Genomic DNA, 26996 nt, shown 5'->3' with positions numbered 1-26996 from the left:
TCCAGGAAAAGCCACCTCAGCTTTACCTTCTCAGAGGTCTAGCTAGTGTGCACACAGCCAGTGTGCACTCTCTCTTTTGACTTTTGACCCACTTTTTTGGATCAAATCCCGTCCTACCTTGGATGTTTCTGTGTCCTGGGCCTCTTTCCTATCCACCACCCACACTCCCGCTTGCAAGGCGGACCCCTTTTGCAGCGCTAGAATGGCAGTAATACAGTATTTCTGTGCCATTACTTACAAAGACAAATGGCCTGTTAGCCTTTTAGGATGTAATTTAAAAGCCATTTGTCTAGTGGTAATAACTGGAAATGGACTTCCGCTATAGGCCAATATGACTTCCTCCAGGAGCAAGAGATCTGCTAATGGTGACCAGTTGGCCACGGCTGTTTTCAGACTTACCCACTCTCCACTGGAAGGCTCAGAGAGCAGGGAAATGGCATTTTGAGGGGTCCGTGAGCTCACAGAGGGCTTTGAGGAAAGGCAGGCGCCTTTCTCTGGAACCATACACCTGCTATTGTTTGTCTTATGTACTGAGAGGATCGGGAATAAAAATGGGTTCAGAGGGATGAGGATCATGATGTTTTTAACAACCAAATCTCACCAATCAGAACTCTTGAACTCTGGAAAGGTTGGGCTCCCTCTTTGCCCTCTCTTTAAGAATCTGCAGGCAAATTTGAGTTATCTGGCTTGGGTGTACCTCAGAAGTGACATTTCTCAGACAACTGTGGCTTTTTCCTGTAGACAGCGAAGCTTTTATTTTAACCATTCAGGATAGACAGTTTTCAAGAATATATTACCTGTGCTGCTTCAATAGAATTGTTGCAGAGACATTAAGTGTTCATTGATGATGCAGGGCCATTATTTTGAATGTCAGTTTTAAAGACTTTGTCTTCTCTTTGCTATTCTTTTGTTCATTATATGCTATTTTACAATTCCATCACCTCATCTATCTTGGTATTTAATATACATTTACTTCTTATTCAGTGAGAAAAAAATGATGGAAAAATCCCAAATGGTAAAATAAATGATGATGTGTTCGCTGAATGGGTTCTCTGTGACCTTTGAAAAGGATGTAGAAGACCACTGATACAGACATTGGAATATTGGAATGAAGTCTGTGTTATTATGTCATTAAGTGTAGCAGTGGGCTGCTAACCAGTACGTGCATTAGGATGGCCCCTATGTCTAGGGAATCCTGGTGAGCTCGGACTTCAGACTGTCCAGATCTATAAATGAGGACACCAAGCTGCTTAGCCTCAGATGGAAATGCAGTTCAAGGATTCCAGGCAAAGGAAGCAACATTTACCCATTACCTACCATGTGCGAGACACTATTTTAGGAGCTTTCGTATATTGTCTTTATTAATCCTGACAACCACTTTCTAAGGTTATCTTGCTCATGCTTGAAGAAGCTAAAATTAAGAAGTTGTGGAGTGGGCTCAGGTTCACATAAATGAAAAGCAGTGGAGGTAGGAGTGGAATATAAATATAACAGACTCCAAAACCCTTGTTCTTTTTACTATATGCTACCAGTTATCTGTTGCCTCGGTAACACTGTATGATACATAATGAACAACCAAAAAACCTAAATGGTTTACAACAATAAGTGCATACTGCTCACCCCTCTGGGGCCTACGGGAAGTCGGCCAGGTACTTCTGCTGTTTCCGCACATATCTGGTGGTTGACTGGCCTTTGGTTGATCTAGGCTGGTCTCGTCTGGGGCACCTGGGTGACTCAGTTCTGCTCCATGTGCCTTTCTTCCTTCAGCAGGCTAGCCTGGGCATGTTCTTGTGCCAGTGGCATGGTGGAAGAGAGCAAGAGGAATCACGTGGCCCCTTGCAGCCAGGCTGGGAACTGGCACACAGTCATTGCTTTTGGCTGAACTAAGGTGCATGACCAAACTCAGAGTCAAGGAAGGGGAAATCTATTCCTCCCCTTTTATGGAAGGAACTGCACAATTATGTGGCAAAGGGAGAGTGGCAAAACTGGGGCCATTAAAGCAATTAGCCACGTAGAACAAGCTGCCTTTGAACACCAAGCAGGTATTCTAAGAGCTTCATCTGGGCACTCCACCTAGGCTTTTTGAGATTGTGATAAAGTATGTGTGGAGTAGGGACAGGAAATTTGGGGTGTGGGTGGGGGAAAGAAACATATATGTTTAACCAAAATATTGTCATTTCGTAGTATGTTAGTGACCATAATGAGGGAAAAATTGTTCCATCCTTACGTTCTATTATTCTAGGCTATTTTGTAACATGGGGGTACACCCTAGGACTATTAAGGAAGGAGAGCATTTTTATTGTTGTTGTTGTTGTGTGTTATTTCCATCCCTACATTCAGTGGACCCAGATTTATGACCCTGAAAGAAAACAGATAGAGGAACTGTTTCCATAGCACTTCCTTGACTGTCAGCGGGTAATGTGTTACTGCTGTGTTTCTTGCTGCCAGGCTCTGCCTCTCAGATGCCACATGTGGGCGAGGGGCTGGAGGACATCTGTCTTGTGAAGCGTACAATGCATGAGCTTTGTGAAAGCTGCCCCTGAGACACTCTTTCCACTTCCCAGTGGGCATCGCGGTAGTTCTGTGTGCTTCTGAGTCTCTGAGTCCGAGTCTTTCCTTCAGGTAACCCCTATCGTATAAATCAAATTGCAGGTGGAAGAGTAGCTCAATTAAAAGAGCAATTGTCACCTGCTTTAGGAACGTGTACAATCAACCGTGCGAATTCTCTCTGTTGTCTATTTGGTAAGTGGGACCACGAAATTTCTCCTTGTCAGTCTTTATTAACTTCCTTCAAGACCCTGTTAGTATGTAAAATATCAAAGCAATATTAAAAAAGAAAGAAATCTGGAACTCAGACTTTTCACTTGTGGGGGGCTATTGATGTTTCTACCAGGGGTTTCAATGCTGGTGCTGATTCACCCTCCACTGAGTGATGGCCCAGGATCGCTGCCTCAGGCCCTGCCTCCTGCTGCTTCTGGCTCACCTTGCCTGCTCACCCAGGAGCCCTATTTGGCCGGAACTGAAAGAAGGTGACCCGGCTTCAGTTCCCTCTGCTTGCCACCTGGGCAGCCGGAGGACTGGACCTCGGGCCTGGTCCTGCCCTGACTCCCCACTTTGGGACCTTCTTCAGATTTCTGACGTGGGCCCTGCCGTCTGACAAGTCCCAGCCTCCCAGCCTGCTAGGAGTCATGGCAGAGAGTAGGCTGGGGGCCTGTAAGAAACTACCTGACAACAGACTTACTTTCCTCCAGAGGCTGATCCAGACTGAGCATAGCTGCTGTGGCAGGACCACAGGTGACCCGTCGTCCCCTCTTGCGGTGGTCTCCGAGCCGCATCCGGGCTCAGCGCTTATTGTTCTGGGATTCACACCCCCTGCATGTGTGACGGTGTGTGAACTCGCACTCTTTGGAACTTTGTGTTCATTTACATAACACATTTCTCAGGTGCAAATACGTTATGCATGAGTCTGTGTTGTTAATCATTTGAAATTTAATTTGAACACAATTGTTGCCTCCTCTTCAGTTTGCCCTCGCCCTCCCACTCGAGCTCATGCAACACTTTGGAAGGATTCCAGTCTCTTCCTGGCACTGTGGGCTTCCTGACTTCCTACTTTACGGAGCGGAGGACGCTCAGAAGCGCAGGTGGAATGGGCCTCTCGCCTGAGGTGACTCCATGGGCCAGTCCAGGACCCCTGAGGGGGCCCCCGGCTTCCCTGCCCCTCCAGCCCTTCCTCTCTCCTCCTCCTCCTTTCCCTGGGCTTGGAGGCCTGGCTCTGTGAGGAAGGCTAAAGGATGAGGTGGCCAGGCCATCCCCAGCTCTCTCTGTGCTTGGGCTTCTGAGAGCCTTTCCCAGAATTCCCTTAGGCAAGGGCTCTGTGTCCTTTAGTGCGCCACGCCGATTTCCCTTTGCCACTTGGAAAGCTGGAGAGCAGAGAGGACTCTTCCTGGCTCACAAGAAGGTGTGAGCTGAAGGACTGCAGAGGACGGGGCTCTGGTTCCCAAGGGTCTCCCCCTGCGGGAATGGGGTGCCCTCCCCGCCTGCTCTCTCCTGCTGCCCACACGCTCTGACCCGAGCAGAAGGCAAGTTCAGTTCCCACAGGTGCACAGATCCCACTCTCTGAAACGAGGGAGAAGAGAAAAGTGATGAGAGCCGATATCCCTGCTCCCCAAAACAGGAAGCAGGCTGGGTAGATTGACTCGATAGGGAGCTATCAGACTGCCGCTCGGCTCACACTGGGACTTTTATCACTGCCAGTCATCAGCACTCTGGCAAGCTCATGAATAATGCATTTCCCAGTGATTTCCTTCCTTATTTGCTAGCTCCAGGCAATATTGATTTTTTTTTTTTTAAAGAAAAGAAAGTCTACATAGCTGAGCTGTGTTGTGGTAACATTTATTTTAAAAGATTGGGAGACAGAACACACATGTGTTTATCTCTACATATGTGCGTTGGTGTCTGTTGTCTGTGGATAACGACATTTGTTTAGGGGGCCACGGTGGTTATTAGCAGTGTTTTTTAAATCAATGGTTGGTTCAGATCGGAGCCCTGAGATAGGCTGAAACAGCTGTGTGGTGGTGAAGGACCAGGAAGCCAGGCTGGGTGCATGGGGACGGGGAGGGCGGGGATGGGAGTAGACTGGGGGCAGAGGGGAGGGAAGGTGGGCTGGGGGGAAGAGGTAGGAGGGGGGATGGGAGGGGGGTGGATGGGAGGAGGTGGGGGTGGAGGGTATCCAGGGAGGAGTTCCAAGCAAGGAAACTCAGCCATTGAGTTAGCAATGTTTATTCAGTTGAGGCCTCTCCCTCTTGGTCTCATCTCTCTGTCTCTGTCTCTGTCTCTGTCTCTGTCTCTCTGCCATGGATGCAAAGCCCCCTGGCTGCATCCCTAAATGAGGAGCAGATGTGATGGTGACACGTGGGCAGTGCTCCTTCTGAGGGGCCACACCAATAAAACTAAGCAGGTACAGGCAGTGTTGTGGCCACAGGCGGGGCTCAGAGAGGGAACAGGCCAGGCAGGGCTGGGGCATCAGAAGTCCCCGTGGGTGGCTCTGTCCTGCCGAAGCTGCCGGGACTGCCCTGTGCCGACTCGTGGGCACCTTCTCCTGCCGAAGGCTCCTGGCTCTGTTGGCTTCACTTGTGATTCTCGGGAGCAGGCAGAGAGAGGCTCACACTTGGAATTACGGTGCTGATGGCAGGCCTGATGCCCCCGCCCCACTCAGCCACCCTCCGCCGGCCAGACTTCTGCATGGCCTTCCTCTCAGGCACCTGTGGCAGGAGCTCTTAGGGATCCCAAGAAGAGAGGCCCCTTCTGGGAAATCAAATTCTCCTCCCAAACTAGTCACTGGCTCACCTAGGCCTCCCTCACCATGCTGGTCTTCCCTGTGCAAGCTCAAGAGCAAGTTCAGCAAGTGCTTGGCGGCTGCATGGTGTTGAAGGCCAGCCTCACAGGGGGCAGGGGCAGTGACTGCCCCTTTGGGGGTCCTTCCTCATACCTTCCGTCCCAGGCACTCCAGGCTCCAGTCCTCATCTCCTGGGGTGGTTAGTGCTGAGGTGGAGAAACCAGTCACTGAAGTTCTGGAGAAACCCCGAGCGGTCGTGGAAGTACAGAGGGTGGCGGGCACTGGAGAGCTGACCCGGCCAGGCTCCAGTCTCTCCCCTCCACTGGCTCGACACTCCGCCAGCTAATAATCAGGACCCTGAACTTTAATCCGTATGGCTCCCTAGTATTTTGATGGTATTTTCACATATAAGCATATCATGTGAGCTGCCCAAAAAAGTCTAGAGAGTTCCTCCAAATCCTTTATTCACTTGTCTTACTAACAATGATTTAAGCTTTCTCATTTTCCCTTCAATCCCAAACTTTCAAAGAAAAGAAAGCTCCATACGCAGCACTTCCGCTTACTGACTTACAACCCTCCTCCCACATTACTTGGACTGCCTTCCTGAAGGTGACCCCTAATGTTCAGATCTAAACCTAGGGCCTTTTCTGAGTCCTTTCTGGCTCTGCTGCAGTTTTCCTATTGCCAGCTTCCAAACCCCTCCACCTCTCCTCCTAGTGCACCCCCACCATGTCACAAACGGGTAACATGGTTCATCCAAAGGAAGAAGGTGTCTCCAGTGGTGTCATTCCAGATACCAGACGCAGACAATATATTGGGTCAAATAACAAATCTTTCAATTTGCACAACCATGAACTTGTCCCACATACAGAGGTGGCCCTAGGTCCCTCTTGGTGGGGAGCAGACATTGGGAAGTCACCCAACAGTGAGTCTCAGGCACTTCTATTTCTTTGGCCCCAGACATTCATGGAGACCTCTGGGCTCCACGTCTTGGACTTTTGGTTCCTCCATCTGCTGAGCAGTTGGCATATCCTCCCCCTCCTGCCACCTTGTGGAGTCGAAAACTTGAAGCTGGGACCCCTGTCAGGCTTGAGCCTTGGCTTCTGCCCACCTAAAAGGAAGAGGCTTGAAGGAAAGGCCCGTTTCCTCTGCAGGGTGTGGAGAGCTATAGCTTGTACCAGACGACGCTCGTTTATTTGAAATTGTTCCATGGTGCAAAGCCCTCTAATCGATCATTCTTTTGCAAACGTCAATGGGAGAAATGTGAGTTCCGTATTTATAAAGCCAGAAAAATGGGGGCTTGTCCCCCGCCTCCCAGGTGTGTATTTAGGCACTGATGAATGACCCCGGAGTGGGTTTATTATAGAACAAGCCCGCGCCAAAGGCAGGAACCTTGCGTCTGGAGACACAGCCTGACAATTAGGCCTCTGAGCCCAGAGGCCCGTGCTCTGGTTTCCTGAGTGTGACTATCACATCCTTAAGGCTGGGGTAACCTCAAGAGTTTTGGAATTTGGATCCTCATTGTCTCCACGGTACCGTCCCCTGGGGTTGCTTTTTGTTCTGTTTTGGGTTTGTGTGTTTTTGGCTCTGAAGGTGAAGCTTTAAAAATCTTGGAAGCCAATACAAATCAGGGCAGGAGAACAAAAGTCTTATTCCAGTCTTGTCCCGAGAGGAGAGTCGTGAGGAATAGGAGTTAATGTTCCAAAGACTCTTTGAAGTCGTTCGATGGGGAGTTCCTCACAGACCTGGGGCATCCGGCGTGATTGGGTGGGCATCCCCCAGGAGCCCCGGCCTTCCCCAGCTCCACCCTGGGGAACACGCAAGCCTGTGCCAAAGAGCGACCCCTGACCCCGACTCCCTCCCGTGGCTTCCCTCCCTCCTCCAAGCCAGCCTCTCCTTTCCTGCCCTCCAAACAATGGTGCACTTTGTTTTAAAAAGGGTGGTGAAATAGGAATCACGCTTTCAAAGTCACATTTAGAAAAAGGGATAGGAGTGAAAAATTAGGACCCGCTAAGCCAATGGTGTGTGCTGCTTGGCTCCTGCGGGTCCTGCATCTTTCGGAAGGGCATCCCCAGGTGAGGTCCGGGCGGAGTTGGCGTCTGACCCGTGCCTTGTGTTTCATGCACTGTGGGAAAAAACCCAGCTGCTGTGAAAGGGTTAAAAATGAGCTCTCTTGGTCAAGAGCCCCAAGCAACAGGCACGTTCAGTTTCAGTCAGGAAGAAAAACAAGTGTTTGGTTAGTAACGGGATATGGCTGGAGCTGGGCCTTGGCCTGCAGTCCCTCTGCAGGTTGCGAGGTGGGGATGGCCCAGTTCTTGCGGTTATTTGGGGGCGGAATGGAGGCAGGAAGCCAGAAGGCCAGGTCTGGGAGGTGCCACCCACCCCTCCTTTACACAGAAGGGAACGAAGGCCCAGGGCAGGCTGGGAACTCGACCTGGGTCATCCTAGTGAGTGGCACAGCTGTCCCAGTTCCGGAGTCCTTTCTGGAAAGCACTGGGTTGCATGGAAGGCAGATTCAGGCAGACGGGGACTTAGGGTTCTTTCAGCCTCTTCTTGGCTGGGTTACCTCTTGTTCATCTAGATCCCTCCTCTTTGAAATGGGGTTTTAAAATAGCTCTTTGGGGCAGTCTGGGTGGCTCAGCGGTTTAGCACCGCCTTCAGCCCAGGGCATGACCCTGGAGTCTCGGGATCAAGTCCCACATCAGGCTCCCTACATGAAGCCTGCTTCTCCCTCTGCCTGTGTCTGTCTCTCTCTCTCTGTGTCTCTCATGAATAAATAAATAAAATCTTAAAAAAAAATAAAATAAAATAGCTCTTTGAAGAAAAAATAAATTTAAAAAAATAGCTCTTTGGCTGGGTTTTGGGTATTAAATGAGATGGTGCATATGAGCCCAGAGGCTGACACACTCAGAAAGTGCTTTTTCTGGGCCTGCCAGGAAGCGTCCTGGGTGTGGGACTGGTCTTGCAGAGGAAACAGCCTCCTCCGAATCAATACATCAAGTACATCAGTGCGGATGCAAATAAAGCCTCCGAACCACCCCCCCACCCCCCCACCCCCGTGGAAGTCCTGTATACTCCTGCCCCCTTAGTGGGGGAGCCCCACATCAAAGGCAAAGGCAAACGGGATGGGGAAAATAAAAGAGCCTTTTCTGAGCAAAGGGGAACTCGCCCCAGAGAAGCGCTGAGTTAACGGGCCCAAAGCCGGCCTGTGAAGTTAGAGAGGCCTGGAGATTAGAAGGCCAAGAGGAAATAATGCTTTTCTTGTCTTGGCTGCGGGGGCAGAAGGAGAGCAACAGCTGGCAGGCATATGCAGCCTGTTAGGGGCACACTCCCATCAGACAGAAGGAAATCCTGCCCCGGGCTGGCAGGGCCGGAGCAGCCACTGGGGAGCAGGCTGGGGGTCTCGGGGAACCTGAGCCGTTGCTGCCAAGGCTCCAGGCCGCGTGTCCCCCTCAACCCCCACCCACCTACCCCATGGCTGCCTGAGCAGGGGCCTCCCTCCCCAGCCACTGGCCCCCATGGGCCTCCCCTTTCCCAGGAGGTATCAGATCCAGTGATGCTATGGACAGAAACTCCGAGGAAGCCTGGGGTTGATTCTGTGTCCACTTCAAAATCCAGATGAGCCCCCTTCGTCTTGTTGATGCCCGGATGGGTGACTTTGACCCACTCCACAGTCTGGAATCCTTCTCCTCAGCCAGGCTAGACAGAGAGTGGCCTTCTTTATTCCCCCTCCAACTTTTCCTTGGTTTCTTTTACTGGCCAAGCAATCAACCTCCTAAGAAAGGAACCAAGGCCCGCCTGTCATCCCCTCCTGGACCCTCAGCCCCTGAGCCTTTGGACCATGTGACACGATGCCCGGCATTAGCGTCTGCTAATTAATCGGAAAACTGGCTCCCCATTGGCCCATAGCTTTTTACAGACCTGAATTAAACGAAGTGTTTATGTGACAGATATGTGGGAGGGATTTCAGATATAATCACCATCAATCTGGCTGCAGCCAAAATAAATTCTGTGAAAAGTAAAACAAACTATTGCACAGACAAAGTAGGCCTTAGGGGTCTCCAGCAATAATCTGTGTTTTCTAATTTAACCTCGTCTAATATTTCTACTCTTTTGGGCGTAGATAGGATCTCTGCACACAGGGCACTCTTGCTGCAGCTGACGAGGTGGGGGGGGGGGAGACACATGCTCCTGCCCCCTAAGTGGAGGGAGAGGGGAAGGGATGTTGCATATTTACATTCAAATTCTTAGTTTAAACAAACGGGCTCTGGCTGGGCACGGGGTAGGATGGCCATGGGAGTTGGAGGTGGGCGAGGAGAAGCCTGGCTGTAAGGTGGGGGGTGGGGTGGCGTGCTATGGTCTCCCTTCCTCCAACCTGCTAAGGTTAAGGCCATCGTAGAGGAATCAGAAACTGCTGGTCGCTTCAGAGAGGGCCTGGCCTTGGTGTGTGCCTGAGGTGTGTGGGTTTGCTGAGCACTTCCTCTCTCTCCATCAGCTCATTTAGCTCCTATAAGGAGACAGTGAGGAGACTAAAGCTCAGACACATAGTAACTACTCGGCTTGCTCTATGGCCATGACATTGGGCTTTGACCCTGACTCTGAAAGCCTGGGCAGTCTCTCTCCACAATACCCAGCCAGATAAAGAAGATGTGGTCTATGTATACAATGGAATATTACTCAGCCATCAGAAAGGACAAATACCCACCATTTGCTTCCACGTGGATGGACCTAGAGGGTATTATGCTGAGGGAAATAGGTCAATTGGAGAAAGATAATCATCATATAGTTTCACTCATATGTGAAGCATAAGAAATAGTGAAAGGGACCATAAGGGAAAGGAGGGGGACTGAGTGGGGGAAAATGAGAGAGGAAGACCAAACATAAGAGACTCCTAACTCTGGGAAACAAGTAAAGGGTGGCAAAAGGGGAGAAGAGTGGGAGATGGGGTGACTGGGTGACGGGCACTAAAGAGGGCACTTGATGGGATGAGCATTGGGTATTATACTGTGTGCTGCAAATTAAATTTAGATAAAATATTCAAAAGCAAATACATAAATAAAGAGGACCCTGGCTTCGCCATTCCTCCCTGGGAAGAGGCCTCTAGGCACCGTGGTCAGCCCTGCCCTGCATCCTTCTCTCCCTTACAGCTCGGGCTGCTTCACGCCCCCTTTCCCTGGCTCTCCCCTCGTTGGCCCAGCCTATCCCTAATTCCCAAACCAGGTCTGGAGTAAGGAAGGAGATGTTGAGGGTCTCCAGATGACCCGCCGCCCGTCCTGCCTGGCTGGTAACTGAGCACAGCACTGGCCTCCTGCCTGAGCTCCAGCTCCTTTTCTCCCTCAGGGCCTTGCCCTGGTGGCCAGCCTAGGGTCCCAGTAGCCCCCCAGGAGCAAAGATTCCCACCTGCTCCATACAGATGTCTGGGTGCTGGAAGCCGGCTCTCCCGCTGGCCTGTACCCAGGCTTGGCACACTTACTGAGATTCCACAACTTTGGGGAAACCCCCTCCTTCTTCACCCCTGCCCCCTCCTCCCCACTGCTTAGCACTTGCCTGGGCCTGGCTCTAGAGGAAGTCATGCCCATTGAACCCAGTGCCTGCCCGGCAGCTCTGAATTGCTGTCCTGGCTCCTGTGCTGCCACATAGGTGTGTCTGATGCCACATTCCATCCCTTCCTCAATATCTAGAATTGCTATATGTAGCGTTCTTGGTGCTATGCCTTACTGTCCTGCGATGTGTCCTTCAGCTCCTCTGAAGATCTAGCATGAAGCATATGTTTGTCCGGCATTTTTTTCCCATCTGCCCCTTTATTCCTCTTTGTAAGAACCCCACCTGGAGTCAAAAGGTCCACACTCAGTGGGAGAAGATACTCCATCAGTGTTCAGGTCACAGCACTCCTTTTTCCCTCAAAAGAAGTTACTGGGACAGAGTCCTGGCTCCCTGACAACCCTGCAGCACCAAAGGGAATTGATTCTATCACACTTAAGCTCATAGATACTTGAATAGAGCAGAGGGAAAACCTCTGTATGAAATAGAAGTATGTTTGTAACTACCCTTCCTCCCTTCCTTCCTCCCTTCCTTCCTTCCTTCTTTTCCTTTCTTCCTCCTTTCCTTCTTTCTTTCTCTTTTCTTTTCTTTTCTTTCTTCTTTCTTCTTTCCTTTTTTCTTTCTTCTTTTCTTTCTTCTTCTTTCTTTCTTTCTTTCTTTCTTTCTTTCTTTCTTTCTTTCTTTCTTTCCTTCCTTCCTTCTTTTCCTTTCTTCCTCCTTTCCTTCTTTCTTTCTTTTTCTTTTCTTTTCTTTTTTCTTTCTTCTTTTCTTTTTTCTTTCTTTCTTTCTTCTTTCTTACTTTCTACTTCTTTCTTTCTTTCTTTCTTTCTTTCTTTCTTTCTTTCCTTCCTTCCTTCTTTTCCTTTCTTCCTCCTTTCCTTCTTTCTTTCTTTTTCTTTTCTTTTCTTTTTTCTTTCTTCTTTTCTTTCTTTCTTCTTTCTTACTTTCTACTTCTTTCTTTCTTTCTTTCTTTCTTTCTTTCTTTCTTTCTTTCTTTCCTTCCTTCCTTCCTTCCTTCCTTCCTTCCTTCCTTCCTTCCTTCCATAATATCTATTGAGGATCTACTATGTGCCAGATGCTGGGATACATCAGTGAATTGAAAATATCTGCCTCCCTGGAGTTTGCATTCTAAGAGCTGTAGGCAGGTGATAAATAGGAATCATAAACAATAAGAAATGTATACATTGTGACAGAAGGCAAAAAATGCCCATGAATGAAGGAGCAAGGTAAGAGTGATTGGAAGTGCTGGAGGAGGGGTTGAGTTAGGGGTTCACACAGGGGCAGGCCTTATAGAGGAGATAACGTGTGAACATAGATGTGAGGGAAATGAGGATGCTAGCCGGGAATGTAACTCGGGAAGGGTATTCCAGGCAAAGGGAACAGCCAGTGCAAAGGCTCTGAGGGAGGGCTATGTCTGGCACATTTAAGGAACGGCAAGGAGGCCAAAGTGACCAGGGTGAAGTGAGCACTAGGGAAGTAGAAGGAGGTGAAGTCAGAGTTGAGGTCAGAAAGACAACAGGAAGCAGATCGTGGAGGGCCTTGCAGGCACCATAAGGACTTGAACTCTTTTCTATCCCTACTTGAGTAAATTCATAAAGGCCAATCTCTCTCATTAGTCAAGCTAGAGTTCAAGATATTCAACAAATATTTCTTGATTTGGGATGCCAAGTCCTGAGACGTACATTGATGAGTAGGGCCGTCTCTGTCTTCTAGAAGTTCAACTTCAAACCCCAGTGGTTGCAGCAGCATGGTGCGACCAGGAGCTGGGAGGCCTGGGTTCCAGTCCTGCCCTTCCATTTAACCTTAGCCATTTGCCAAACCCAGCTTCCCATTACTGCAGAGAATTATCTATGTTGCAGTCATCTCCCAGGTGCTATGGCAATCAAATGGAGGCAGGCACGCAAAGACTCCTTGAAAACTGAACAGCCCTGTGTAATTAGAGGAGGGGATTAGGGAATCAGGTCAACATGGTTCCTGCCCTGTGTCCCTTTCCTTGGGCCAGAAGACTCAGGCTGTGTTGCAATCTTTGTGATGCCCTCTACTCTCTGTGACCTCATTGGCATTTACTCCACCTGGTGAGAACCACCACAGCCATGCATTCGGGTTGGTGCAGATCTCCAGCAAGAGAAATACATCCAGGGGTATCTGCTTTGCAAAGGACATTTACCCATGTCCTTCTCTGTGTCATGCTCCTCTGATCAGCTAAAGCTACACCGAGGGCGAACTTTTAAAGTCAAGTATGCATGACTCCAACCAACAATAACAAAAACAGGCCTGCAGGTTGCCAAGCACGGTGAGCTTTTAAAATGCATTCAGACAGTGTGAGGATATTAATAGGGAGACACGTATCTCGTTTCAGGCTACAAAGCAGATCCCACAGTGGGACATGGAAATGCTGGCTGCTCCGAGGTTAGCTTGAACCGAGGAGAGGGACTCGGCTGGAATACAGACATGCCTCAGGCTGTGTCTCAGGCGCCGGGCTTCCAGCTCCGACAACATAGACTGTCAACGCAGCTCTGCTGTGAGTGGAACTGGACACTTGGTGATGGCCAAAAACAACAGTTGACTAAAATAATGAAGCAACATGTGGATGGTGATGGAGATGGAGAAAAATAGAACCGGATGGGCCCTCTGGAAATCATCTTGAACCCTCTTCCTTTCTTTCACAGGTAAGGACACTGAGACCTGCAGGTCATGTTGTGACTACAATAACGATGAGACATCATTCTCAGCATGAGTGCATTTGCCTCCTCTGGGGTCACAACATTCTGAATGTCCTCAACGACTCTTTTTGTGTCACAGTGACCCTCTGGACACAAGACTAGCCAAATGGACACTTAGGGGTCCTGTTGTGGAGAGGGACTATGTTGTCACAGTGGACGGAGCACTGGATAATCCATCTGGAGATCTGGTCTGAGGCCTGGCTCTGGATTTATGTACTGGGTGACATTTATCTCTTCATCTGTTTTCCTCACTGCAAAATGTGAGATGTAGGTAGCTAAGGGAATGTGTGTTAAAAGACTGAAAATCAGGGTGCCTGGGTGGCTCAGTGGTTGAGTGTCTACCTTTGGCTCAGGTCGTGATCCCAGGGTCCCGGGATCGAGTCCCACACCAGGCTCCCCTGGAGAACCTGCTTCTCCCTCTGCCTATGTCTCTGCCTCTCTCTGTGTGTCTCTCATGAGATAAAATAAAGTCTTTAAAAGAAGACTCTGAAAATCAAAATTACACTCCACCTCTCTTTTCCAGATTCCAACCTGTCATTTGTGAGGACATGGTTCCGAATGAGGGGTGAGTTTCTGAACAGAGGGTGCAGGGAAGCTAGTTGCCCCCAAATGGACCTTTCTCATCACATTCTGCAGGGCTCTTCTCTGTGGTGGTGAAGAGAACAAACCCAAGAGCCAGCCATGTGGGTTTAAATCCCCGGCTCTATCACCTGCTATGGGCTTGCCTTGGACATATTATTTTGCTTCTCTGTGTCTCCATTTCTGATTTTTAAAATGGGGATAATAAGAGAATTTAGACCACACAGTCATTCTGAGAAATAAGTGAATTAGTATAAGTCAAAGTGTATAGAACCATGCCTGGTTCATGGTAAGTGCTACAAAAGTTTTCTGTTATTATTATTATTATTATTATTATTATTATTATCAGACTACATAAGCTATCATGTGCAACGTAATGAATTACCTATCTGATCTGCTTCCCCTACTCAGAATATCACAGCCAGAACGGAGTCCTTTTTTCTCTGCTTTCAATGCTTAACACCATGTCAGGAGCATATTAAGTGCTCAATAAACCCTTGTGGGTTAAATGATTGGGCACAGTCTATGTAATTATGTCTATGGCATCATTCACATCATTTTTCTCCAGTAAACCTCAAAGGACAAGCATTATGTCAACTACACCTCTGTGTCCTTCCTTCAAATTGTCTTGTTTAAAAAAACTCCCAAGTCTCATTTTTGTCTAAATAACAAAGAAAGTTGCCTTGGAGTTTTATTTTACTTGTTTATTTTTTAAAGATTTTGTTTATTTATTCATGAGAGGCACACAGAGAGAGGCAGAGACATAGGCAGAGGGAGAAGCAGGCTCCCCACAGGGAGCCCAATATGGCACTCAATCCCAGGACCCTAGGATCACAACCTGAGCCAAAAGCAGACGCTCAACCACTGAGTCACCCAGGTGCCCCTGCCTCGGAATTTTAACCAGTACAACTACAACCTAGAAACAAGTGAAACTCCATTGGTAAAAGTTTTTCCACTTGGAGTCGTGGGCACAACCTTACTGTTTGTGACATGGTTTCAAGAACAGAATCTAGGGCTGGGTTCTATTTGAAGAGTAATTAGGATAAAAGAAGATGCCTGCCAAAGTCTTTGGGATCATCTGGCATGAAGGAAAACAAAGACCTTAAACAAGTGAACACAGCCTCTAGGAGAAGACAGATGCCCTAAGCATATGCAGCATGGTAGAGGGAGATCAGAGTGGAGTGGGGGGGGGGGGGGGTGTTGTAATTTCCTAGAAGTGGATTTTAAGCCACTGGTTCCACTTCCTGTTCTTAATCTCATGTTATGCACAATATCCTGAAACTGACACCCGAGAGACTATCTAGCAATTTGGGTTTTGCGTAAGAGTGCTGCTGGGGAAACAGCTCCCTTCCTATTGTGTTCTTAATTTCCTATGTCCAATAGTATTCTTTTTTTTGAAGTTTTTATTTTAATTCCAGTTAGCTAACATACAGTGTAATATTAGTTTCAAGTGTATAGTAACTCAACGCTTTCATACATCACCCAGTGCTCATCACAAGTGCCCTCCTTAATCCCCATCACCTATTTTAACCCATTCCTCCCATCCACCTCCCCTCTAGTAACCATCAGTTTGTTCTCTGTAGTTAAGAGTCTGTTTCTTGGTTTCCCTCTCTCTCTTCCTTCCCCCAGTAGTCCCCCAGTGTTTCTTAATAAAACAAAATATAATCCCTTCAAGGGTTGTTTATATTGTTTATAATACTTAAACAAGATAAGTTAGGAATGGATCATCAGGAACATCGACTTGCTCTCTTCACCTATTTTATGGTATGATTTCTAGGCCAATAAACACACAACAGGATCCATCAGCTGAGCCAAGAACAGAGATAAGGTCAATTGTCTGCTAAGACGGCTGCAAACAATTCCTTCAGTCCCTGGACATTTGTGTCATGCTTCCCATCAAGAGGTAGAGACTATTTCTCCTCTCCTTGAATCTGGGGCTGGCCTTGTGACTTGCTATGACCAAGAGAATTCTGCAGACACAATGCTGTGCCTGTCTGAGCCTTGTAAGAGGCCTTTCATGGGCCTGACAGGTTTTACTTTCACTCTTCTAGAGCTCTGAGCCACCATGTAAGGACCCTGCTGGAGAAGGGGGACAGCCATCCCCCACAGCCCTTTCCAGCTTCTCCAACCAAGGAAAGCCTGGGACTGTGACACTATCTTGATCTTCCAGCCTCAGTCAAGATCCTCTCCCTCAACACCACTTGGAAATGAGATAAGCTGTCTCCCCAAAACCCTGTCCAATTGGTATCACCATGAATGCACAGTTACTGTTTTGGTCTGCTTTGATTTGGAATGTTTTGTTACACAGCAGAATTTCCCTGAAACAAGGGATAGCACTGATCTATATTCTTGTCTGAGATCTCCTGTGTGTTCTCTTCTTTGGATTAGGACAGGCCAGGAGAAATCTTGGGTACTTCTCTCTCCCCATTGCTCATACTAGACATGGCTGGTTGATTCAATGCTCTTTCCCTTTTAGTCCAGACTCTGCCTTAAACCTCACTGTGGAGCTCTAGACGGCAACTACTAAGTCATGAGTGTAGGTCTTTGAACTGAAACTATTTGCCATTCTAGGGTTAGTCATCATGTTTCAAAAGGAAAAGGGGAGTGATGTCCCCTCGTAATCCACTAGTACCTTCTAGAGCCACGGAATGCTAAAGATGATAGAACTTTACAGATCCTCTAACCTAGTGGTTCTGAACCCTGGTTGCAGACTAAAATTACCTGTCCTGCTTCGTTGTTTGTTTTATTTTGTATTTTCAAGACAGACTTTAAAAAAATAAACAGAATTAAAAGGCTTTAACAGGGGCAGCCCGGGTGGCTGAACGGTTTAGTGCTGCCTTCAGCCTGGAGCATGATCCTGGAGACCTGGGATCGAGTCCCACATCGGGCTCCCTGCATGGGGCCTGCTTCTCCCTCTGACTGTGTCTCTGCCTCTCTCTCTCTCTCTCTCATGAATAAATAAATAAAATCTTTTAAAATAAATAAATAAATGAATACCTTTAACATGATTATAGATTAATACTACGGACACCTTAAGCTCAAAACTATAAACATAATTCAGATTACAAAGGTTATTTGACAAGAGTTTTAGGTTACAAACATAAAACATGACCTTTTTTATATTATCCAAGTAACTGCAATGAATCTATCTTTAAGGACATCAGTACAGTCTTTTTAAAAACTATTTTACCTGGAATCACTTAAATTTTTAACCATTCTAAAAGTATGAAAATTTAAACATTTTACTGTATTTTTTCTATATATTTTGAGTAGAAAATACAGTTCCAGGGATGCCTGGATGGCTCAGTGGTTGAGCATCTGCCTTCAGCTCAGGGCGTGATCCCGGGGTCTTCAGATGAGTCCTGTATCAGGTTCCCTGTGGGGAGCCTGCTTCTCCCTCTGCCTGGGTCTCTGTCTCTCTCTCTGTGTACCTCATGAATAAATAAATAAAATCTTAAAAACAAAAAAACCAAAACAGTTCCAAGTAGATATTACTACTCATGACTGAAAGGAAAAAAATGTTTCAAATACAAATTCACCAACTAACTGTAAGAGGAATTAGAGGTGAAAAGATTTATGAAAATGCTTCTGCACCCTTCCTATTTAGTAGGGTAGCATGCCTTGTCTCCTGTACTTTTAGTGTCAATATTTTATAAACAAATGTTACTGCATGTTAATGCTACATTTCTTAGGTTTAATGAGGGAAAATGAGGTGGAAGAGACCTCAGGTAAGATCCCAGAGATGATGTTTCATAGTGTAGGCTCCATATTTAAGTGTGCTCTAACATTTATGATAAAAGGTGCTTTCAACTATACTAGTTTTTCCACTAACACTGGATCTGCATTGCTGAGGACTCATTTCTTAATGCAGATACAGACCACAATATTTCTATAATTGCTTTTTAAAGTATTCAAACTTATGAACATCTAAATGCTAAACAGACTAAAAAATAAACACCAGTTTGTGAAACAGAGCTCTTTTAATGTTTTTTTTTTTTTTTCCTACAATAGAATAAATAGTTCTCTTGGTGATTGCAGATATGTCAGGCTGTTTGGTGGTATTCGGAACCACCCCAGTACTGCTGCTTCTCTTGACTGGTGTGTGGTCTTCAGTAATTATAAGGACTTACTTGTCTGAAACTGCTGTCAGACCAGCAAGATTGCCTTTCCTCCATCACTTTCAGGATCATTGGTATCTGGGCATATTTTTCCCCAAATCATGTCACAAGGCCCAACTCACTCACCTTCATCTCAATGATGATACCTTTGGTAATAATACCCAAAGTTGTATATAGTAGGGATGCAGGATTTGTTTTTACACCAAGAATTGGCATGCAAAAGGTAGTTTTCAATTCAGAATATGTTACAGGGGCCTTTTTGCAATGTAAGCCCATTGGCCTAATGAATCTCTCATCTTTAGGTGGTTTTCCAGTAAAGCCATTTCCAGCAAAGCAGACTTTAGTAACCATCCTCTGCCATGCTTTGTTCTTTCTCTTCCTTGTTTGGATAACTTTTAATATTTCTCTTTCTTCTTGGGCACGAACTTTGGGAAAAGGGACTTCCCATTTTCCTGCTTTTTCTTTGCTTTTTTTTTTTTTTTTTTTTAGAGATTCTATTTTTTTTTATTGACAGAGAGAGAGAGCATAAGCAGGGGAAGTGGCAGGGAGAGGGAGAAGCAGACTCAACAGGGAACCTGATTCGGGGCTCCATCCCAGGACCCCAGGATCATGACCTGAGCCGAAGGCCAATGCCTAACTGACTGAGCCACCTAAGTGCCCTCTCTTTTTTTTTTTTTTAAAGCAGGGGAGGGGGGCTACATCATCAGCATTTCTTTAGTTTTCTTTTTTTTTTTTTTTAAGATTTTATTTATTTATTCATAGAGACACAGAGAGAGAGAGGGGCAGAGGAACAGGCAGAGGGAGAAGCAGGCTCCATGCAGGGAGCCCGATGTGGGACTCGATCCAGGGTCCTCAGGATCACACCCCAGGCTGCAGGCAGTGCTAAACCGCTGTGCCACCAGGGCTGCCCTAGGTGCCCTCTCTTTGCATTTCTGTTTAATCATAGTGGAAAGCACTTTAGCTCAGGACTGTCCCTCCCTGTCCTGTAGACATGCAGGTATTGCTTGTCCTTGCAGTCTCCCTGAAGAGTCTTCCCATCATTCTTTTGTTTGGAGCTTCTCTTTTCACGCATCTTGATAGTCTTTTTCATTTGTATTTTCTCAGCCTGGACCTGTTGATAGTAGAGCTCAGCTTTCAAACCAATCAACTTTTTTTGCCTTCTTTGAATGCTCTTGAACCTCCTGACCTTCCTTTTTTCTCTTTTTCTCCTGGTAATCCAAACGATGGCCACAGTGCTTCTGACAGAATTCAAAATATTCGTTTGGTGGCATGGTGATGGCACAGAGCCATTGGGGCAAAGAAGCTCTCAATTTTCAGGTCTCAAACCCATGAGCTGATTCCATGCAACGCACGATGGGAAAAAGACTACCTGGGCAGCTTTAAAAATTGAACTGATGTCTGGACCTTACCTCCCACTGGTTCCAACTCAGTTGGGCCTCCTTATTTTAAACTATGCATGTTTCATAGCACTGAAGAAACTTGACTTCACGAATTAGGACCCGAAGAAGCAGATCACAGCTGGCTGAACCCTACTGAGGAACTATTTGGAGGGTTCTTGGGAAATCATGGGCAATCTGTCCAAGGACTCGGAGCACTGCAAAGAGGGGTAGGTTTCCTACAGGGGAAATGAGGGTTCACTTGAGAGCAAAAGGAGAGAAGTGCAGACACCAGGAGAACCAGCTCCTAGGTCTGAGGGTAGACCTCCCTACCCTTCTGTCAGGAAAACCCAGGAGCTGATCCATGAGGGCAGTTTTAATATATGACTCCTGATGTGAGTGGAAGGTATCGTGTGTGTTTTGAGGTTTTTCCTGTGGAGAATTTCTTAAACCTCAGACTGGATTGTCAGAGAATTGAGATGAGGTATGAAGGGCATGAGAGATGTGTTGTTCAGGGAAGTTCAAGGCGCCTTCTCTCCTGGCATGTTTGGCAGGAGTACTAAAACAAAAGGAAGGGACTAGAAACCTTATGACAGTAAAATTTCAAGGCTTCATTTTTTTTGGTAAAATATGACTTGTCAGGTGTGTGATTTGGTAGCTTTGATGCAAATATAAAATAAGTCTCACCTCTTTGCTGAAATCTGAAGAGTTTTCTTCATATCAATAAAAACCATGAGTGCAGTAAAATTGCTTTTGATCACCTCGCGGGAAAGGTATGAGGAATTTTCAGATTGTTACCATAATTAAAGTGCTTGAGATAAAAAAAAAAAAAAAAAACTCTTACTTGAGTATCTCTCCTGTCCTGTCTTAAAAGGCATTTCTGGAGAAAAGCACACTCACCTACTTCAGTATTGTTTTGATCTCACTGTGTAGTTTGAAGAACACTACAGCTTTCAGTGACAGCAGGAAAATTATCTTGTAGTTGAAAACACTACAAACCACAAATGGCATTGGAATTTGTAAAAATGAACCACATTTCTCTTCGCAGCCTCGGTCGAAATGGATGGTTTCTAAAGAACTCATTTTTGTCAGCAAAGGAATTGCCTTGGAGACCTTCTTTTTTCTTTTCCTGGGTCTGCTTCTTGTTCTCTTGCCTGGAGGGTCATGGTGCCCGACTTGTTCTTTCTACTGGTCTTTTTAAAATCTCTGTTTGTCTTCACTATATATACTAATCACTGCTTTTATTCCTTGAGCATAGACCAACAATGGGAGAGGGTTCATTTCTCAAGTGAATGCCCCCATTTCCTAACACTTTGAGTATCACAATGGGTCATCCCAGCTCCATCCCACCTGTTTCAATCATCCTAGGCTCTCTCCAGATTTAATAGCCTGGCCTTCAAGACCCTCTATAATATAGTCTGTTATCTCTGGCACTCACCTCACTTGAAAACTTGGATCCAACTTTGCTGCTTTACTTGCTCCTATTCCCATTCCTGGCACCTTGGCTTTCATCCTGCCAGAAATGTCTTCCTCTGGCACGATTCCTGCAAGATCCAGCTCACTTCCACCTCTGCTGGGGAGCTTCCCTCAGTTATCCTGTTCAAGTCCCTTGAACTTTAGTGGGAATTATTTGAGACTGATCATACCCTAACTTACATTTTTCTTTTTTTAATTTAAATTCAATTAGCCAACATATAGTACACCATTAGTTTCAGATGTAGAGTTCATATTCATTGGTTGCGTATAACACCCTGTGCTCATCATATCATGTGCCCTCCTTAATGCCCATCACCCAGTTACCCCAAACCCCTTGCTACCTCCCCTCCAGCGACCCTCAGTTTGTTACCTATAGCTAAGAGTCTCTGGTCGTTTGTCTCCCTCTTTGATGACTTCCCATTCAGTTTTCCCTCCCTTCCCCTCTGATCTTCTGTGCTGTTTCTTATATTCCTTATATGAGTGAAACCAAATGATAATTGTCTTTCTCTAATTGAGTTATTTCACTCAGCATAATACCCCCTAGTTCCACCCGTGTTGATGTAAATGGGAAGATTTCATCCTGTCTGATGGCTGAGAAATATTTTAGTGTGTGTGTGTGTGTGTGTGTGTGTGTGTATCTCGTATCTTTTTTTTTTGTATGTTAACTAGGTGGAATTTATTTTTTATAAATTTATTTTTTATTGGTGTTCAATTTACCAACATACAGAATAACACCCAGTGCTAATCCCGTCAAGTGCCCCCCTCAGTGCCCGTCACCCATTCACCCCCACCCCCCGCCCTCCTCCCCTTCCACCACCCCTAGTTCGTCTCCCAGAGTTAGGAGTCTTTATGTATCTCATATCTTCTGTATCTCTTTGTCTGTCGATGGACATTTGGGCTCTTTTGTCTGTTATAGACATTGCTGCTAAAACATTGGGGTACTGGTGGTCTTCAGATCACTACATTTGTATCTTTGGGGTAAATACCTAGTAGTGCAGTTACTGGGTCATAGGGTAGCTCTATTCTTAACTTCTTGTGGAATCTCCATACTGTTTCCCAGAGTGGCTGTACCAGCTTGCATTTCACCCCAACAGTGTAAGAGCATTCCCCTTTCTCCGCATCCTTTCCAAAATTTGTTGTTTCCTGTCTTGTGAATTTTAGCCATTCTGACTGGTGTGAGTTAGTTATTTCCTTGTGATTTTGATTGATATTTCCCTAATGCTGAGTGACATAGAGTATTTTTTCATATATGTGTTGGTGGCCACTTGTATGCCTTCCTTGGAGAAATATCTGTTCATTTCTTCTGCCTATTTTTTGACTGGCTTATCTGGTTTTTTGGGTGTTGAGTTTGATAAGTTCTTTGTAGATCTTGGATACTAGCCCTTTATCTGATATGTCATTTGCAAATATCTTCTCCCATTCGATACAGAATTCTGATAGATCCCTGTCTCACATTTAGGTCGTTCATCCATTTTGAGTTTATCTTTGTATATGGTGTAAGAAAATGGCCCAGTTTAATTTTTCTACACGTAACTGTCCAATTTTTCCAACACCATTTGTTGAAGACACTGTCTTTTTTCCATTGGATATTCTTTCCTGCTTTCTTAAAGTTTAGTTGACCATAGAGTTGAGGGGCCATTTCTGGGTTCTCTATTCTGTTCCATTGGTCTATATGTCTGTTTTTGTGCCAATACCATACTGTCTTGATGATTACAACTTTGTAACAGAGCTTGAAGTCCAGAATTGTGATGCCACCAGCTTTGGTTTTCTTTTTCAACATTCCTCTGGCTACTCAGGGTCTTTTCTGAAATCAGTTGCATTTCTATATGCTAAAAATGAGACAGAAAAAAAAGAGAAATTAAGGAATTGATCCCACTTACAATTAAGCCCCAAACCATAAGATACCTAGGAATAAACCTAATGAAAGAGGTAAAGGATCTATACTCTAAAAACTACAGAACACTTATGAAAGAAATTGAGGAAGAAACAAAGAAATGGAAAAACATTCCATGCTCATGGATTAGAAGAACAAATATTGTTAAAATGTCTATGCTACCCAAAGCAATCTACACATTCAGTGCAATCTCTATCGAAATACCCTCGACATTTTTCACAGAGCTGGGATAAATAACCCTAAAATTTGTAGAAGCCAGTAAAGACCCTTAATAGCCAGAGGAATATTGAAAAAGAAAACCAAAGCTAGTGGCATCCCAATTCTGGACTTATATTTTTATTTCTTTTTTATATGTGTGCCTTATTTTCCTTTCTAGAGGGTAAAATTTCATTCTTGTATTTAACATGTATTTATTGTGGCCCAACCATGTGTGAGACCCCGAGTCCCACATGGGAATGCTGCAATGATTAAGACACATGTGGTCCCTGCCCTCAGGAGCTTACATTCTAGTAAGAACTCATAAGCATTCAGTGTGCCAAGTGCTATTTACAGAACAGCACTGGGTGCCATGAAAGAATGTAAGAGGCCCAGTTAAAGGTGCTCTGGAGGGTCAGAAAGGCCTCCTAGAAAAGACAATGCCCTCAGTGAGACTTAAAGGATACGTAGGAATTAACTAGGCAAGGATTTGGGGGAAGACTGTTTCAGCAGAGAGAACAGCATGCATAAGTCATGGAGCTAGAAGAAGCTAAAGGTCAGGATGGCTGGGCATAGAGGAGGTCGGAGAACTGAGAAGAACAGTTTTGGGGGTAAGCAGAGACCTAACCCTGAGCCTTCTGTTCACTCTGTCAATGGATACTTTAAAAAAAATTTTTTTTTAATTTATTCATTTGACAGAGAGATAGAGGGGGAGAGAGAGCCAAGAGCAGAGCAGAGGCAAGGGTCAGAGGCAGAGGGAGAAGCAGACTCCCCACTGAGCAGGGAACCCCATGTGGGACTCGATCTCAGGACCCTGAGATCATGACCCGAACCAAAGGCAGACACCTAACCAACTGAGTCTCCCAGGTCAATGGGAGCCTTTTAAGCATTATGTTCTTTGGGATGGTTCTCCTCCAAGGAATAAGATCAGAAAGAGAGATTCTATTTTTTTCCTCATACAATATAGAATACACATAGGTGATTCTAGGGTCAATTCATTCAGTAGTTTAATCATGTCTGGGTTTTGAGTCATGTCTCCAAGTTTCCCTTGGTTTTTCCTTTGTGATCATGAGATGGTGTTCACAGCTTCCAACAGCACATCTTCACATGGCTGAAAGAGAGAATGGAAGGGGGAAAAACTATTTTCTGCAACCCTCTTTTTTATCATGTGGAAAAATCTTTCCCAGACTCCTCCCTGAAGTCTGCACTCTGATATTTTTGGTATGGACTGGACTAATGTTTCTTATAAGCCAGTCACTGGCAAAGGGAATCAGATTTCCATGATTAGCTTAAACCAAACATGATTCACCTGAAACTGGAGGAAGGCCATATTTTTCCTAAAGACATTGTCACCCAATACTTGCTTGATATTCAAGTTTTTTTAAAAAGATTTTTTAGAAGATTTTATTCATTTATTTATGAGATACACAGAGAGAGGCAGAGACATAGTAGGGAGAGAAGCAGGCTCCCTGCAGGGAGCCTGATGCGGGACCCAATCCCAGGTCTGGGAATCACACCCTGAGCCAAAGGCAGATGCTCAACCACTCAACCGCTGAGTCACCCAGGTGTCCCAAAGATTTTTATTTATTTATTTGAGAGAAAAAACAAATAGGGGGAAGGGCAGAAAGAAAAGGACAAGCGGACTCCCCACTGAGCAGGAAGGCCAACATGAAGCTGAATCCCAGGACCCCAAGATCATGACCTGAGCTGAAGGCAGATGCTTAACTGACTGAGCCACCCAGGTGCCCCCTTGATAATTCAATTTTTTTTAGCAAGGAAAAAAGAAGAGATTACCTTTGGAGAGACAACCAACAGTGTCTGCCACATAGCATCTCCTGAATATATTGACTCAAACGCCTATACCAAAGGCCTAGCAGAGGGAAAGGCATGCTTATTTCTAGGCCTTTATAAAAACAGCAATTTTCACCATCACCTATAAGATGAATGTATTTCAACAAAAATTCAAGAAACATACAAAAAAGTAAGGAAAAAGACACTATCAAGAGACAAAGCAGCCAACAGGGTGAGACTGAGTTGGATTGATCAGACAAAATTTTAAATAACTGTGATTTCTATGGTAAAGGTTCTAATGGAACAGATGGACAATGCACAATAGCAGATGGGAAATTTTAGTAGAGAGATATAAATAATAAGAAAATATCAAATGGAAGTCCTAGAAACGTAGGACATAGTAACAGAATTGAAGAATGCCTTCAACAGGCTCATTAGTAAACTTGATACACCAAGGAAAGAGGGCAGCCCAGGTGGCTCAGTGGTTTAGCACTGCCTTCAGCCCAGGATGTGATCCTGGAGACCCAGGATCGAGTCCCACATCAGGCTCCCTGCATGGAGCCTGCTTCTCCCTCTGCCTGTGTCTCTGCCTCTCTCTCTCTCTGTGTTTCTCATGAATAAATAAATAAAATCTTTAAAAAAAAAAAAAAAAGGAAAGAATCATCGAACATGAAGATCTTTTTTTTTTTTTTTAAGATCTATCTTTATGAGATTTCCCAAATGGAAGGACACACATGATGAGTGAAAAAAGAAAGAAAAACAGAACATGCAAAATCTGAGGGATGATAGCAAATAGTTTAATATACATATAAATTACAATTTTAGAAAGAGAGAAGAGAGAAAAGACAAGAATTATTTAAAGAAATTATGGCTGAAAAGTTGCCAAAATTAATGATAAACATCACCCATGGATCTAAAAAGCTCAGAGAACACCAAGCAGAGTAAGTACAAAAGCAAACCAGAATAACTAGGCATATAATATTCAAACTGTTGAAAGCCAAGGATGAAGAGAAAAACTTGAAGATGATGGAGGGAAAAAACATTCTATGCATAGGAGCAAAGATTTTAAAATTACTGCAGACTTCTTGTCAGAAACTGTGTAAGCCAGAAGATGATGGAGTGACATCATTAAAGTGTTGGAGGGGGTGACAGTGGTGGGGATGGTGGTGGGGGACACCTCTGTGAAGCAGAATTTCATACCCAGTGAAAATATCTTTCAAAAATTAAGGGAAAATATACTTTCTCAGACAAACAAAAATATTGTTGATCACAAGCAAAAAATGGAAATGTATCCCACTATTATTTATTTCTATACTGGTAAGCGGTGAAGCTGACTTTTTTGTGTTTAATATTGGCTTATAGTTTGTCTTTTATGAATTGTCAATTCATATCTTCCACCTAGTTTTCTGTTGGTCTATGTGTCATTTTCTTATAGGAATTCCTTATATATTTTGAACACCAATCCTTTGTTACATATGTAGCAAATATCTTTTCATAATCTGTTGCTTTTCTTTTAGTATGTTTATGTTGACTTCTGTTGACAGAATTTTACAATTTGACAAAATAAGATCTAATCACTTTTCCTCTATAGTTTTTGCAGAGGCTTTCCCTACATCACATTCTCTAAGATTTTCTTCTAATGTTTTATAGTTCTGTATATGGTTTAGGTCATTAATCCTTCTGGAACTTATATTTTTGAGTAGTAAAAAGTAGCAACATAAATTAATTTCTCCCAAATGGTTAGTAAATTGCTCCAATATCTTTTTTTAAGATTTTATTTATTTAGTTTGAGAGAGAGCACATGCATGAGAGAGAGAGTGAGCACAGGAGCTGACGAGGAGGAGCAGAGGGAGATGGAGAAGCAGACCCAGCTGAGCAGGGAACCCTATGTGGAACTCAATCCTAGGACCATGGGATCATGACCTGAGCTGAAGGCAGATGCTTAACCAATTGAGCCACCCAGGTGCC

At 45.2% G+C, this 26996-nt stretch overlaps 1 long non-coding RNA gene and 1 pseudogene across 3 annotated transcripts in view; one reads left to right on the top strand and one right to left on the bottom strand.

Moving 5' to 3' along the window:
* LOC144324068 (uncharacterized) overlaps positions 1–26996 on the top strand; it is a 166952-nt gene that overhangs the window by 91055 nt on the left and 48901 nt on the right. For 2 of the 3 annotated variants that reach the window (XR_013389450.1, XR_013389451.1), the window contains 3 exons: positions 13236–13545; positions 15956–16081; positions 16230–19902. This is a non-coding gene — a long non-coding RNA (uncharacterized LOC144324068). Of the gene's footprint in view, positions 1–12956; positions 13546–15955; positions 16082–16229; positions 19903–26996 lie in introns of those variants that run through there. The other variant, XR_013389449.1, reaches the window with a different exon arrangement.
* LOC144324066 (ribosome biogenesis protein NSA2 homolog) lies at positions 18325–19567 on the bottom strand (annotated as a pseudogene).

The sequence above is a fragment of the Canis aureus genome, chromosome 11 (assembly GCF_053574225.1).
Source record: "Canis aureus isolate CA01 chromosome 11, VMU_Caureus_v.1.0, whole genome shotgun sequence".
Taxonomy (NCBI): Eukaryota; Metazoa; Chordata; class Mammalia; order Carnivora; family Canidae; genus Canis; species Canis aureus.
This window is presented reverse-complemented; position numbering and strand designations above follow the sequence as displayed.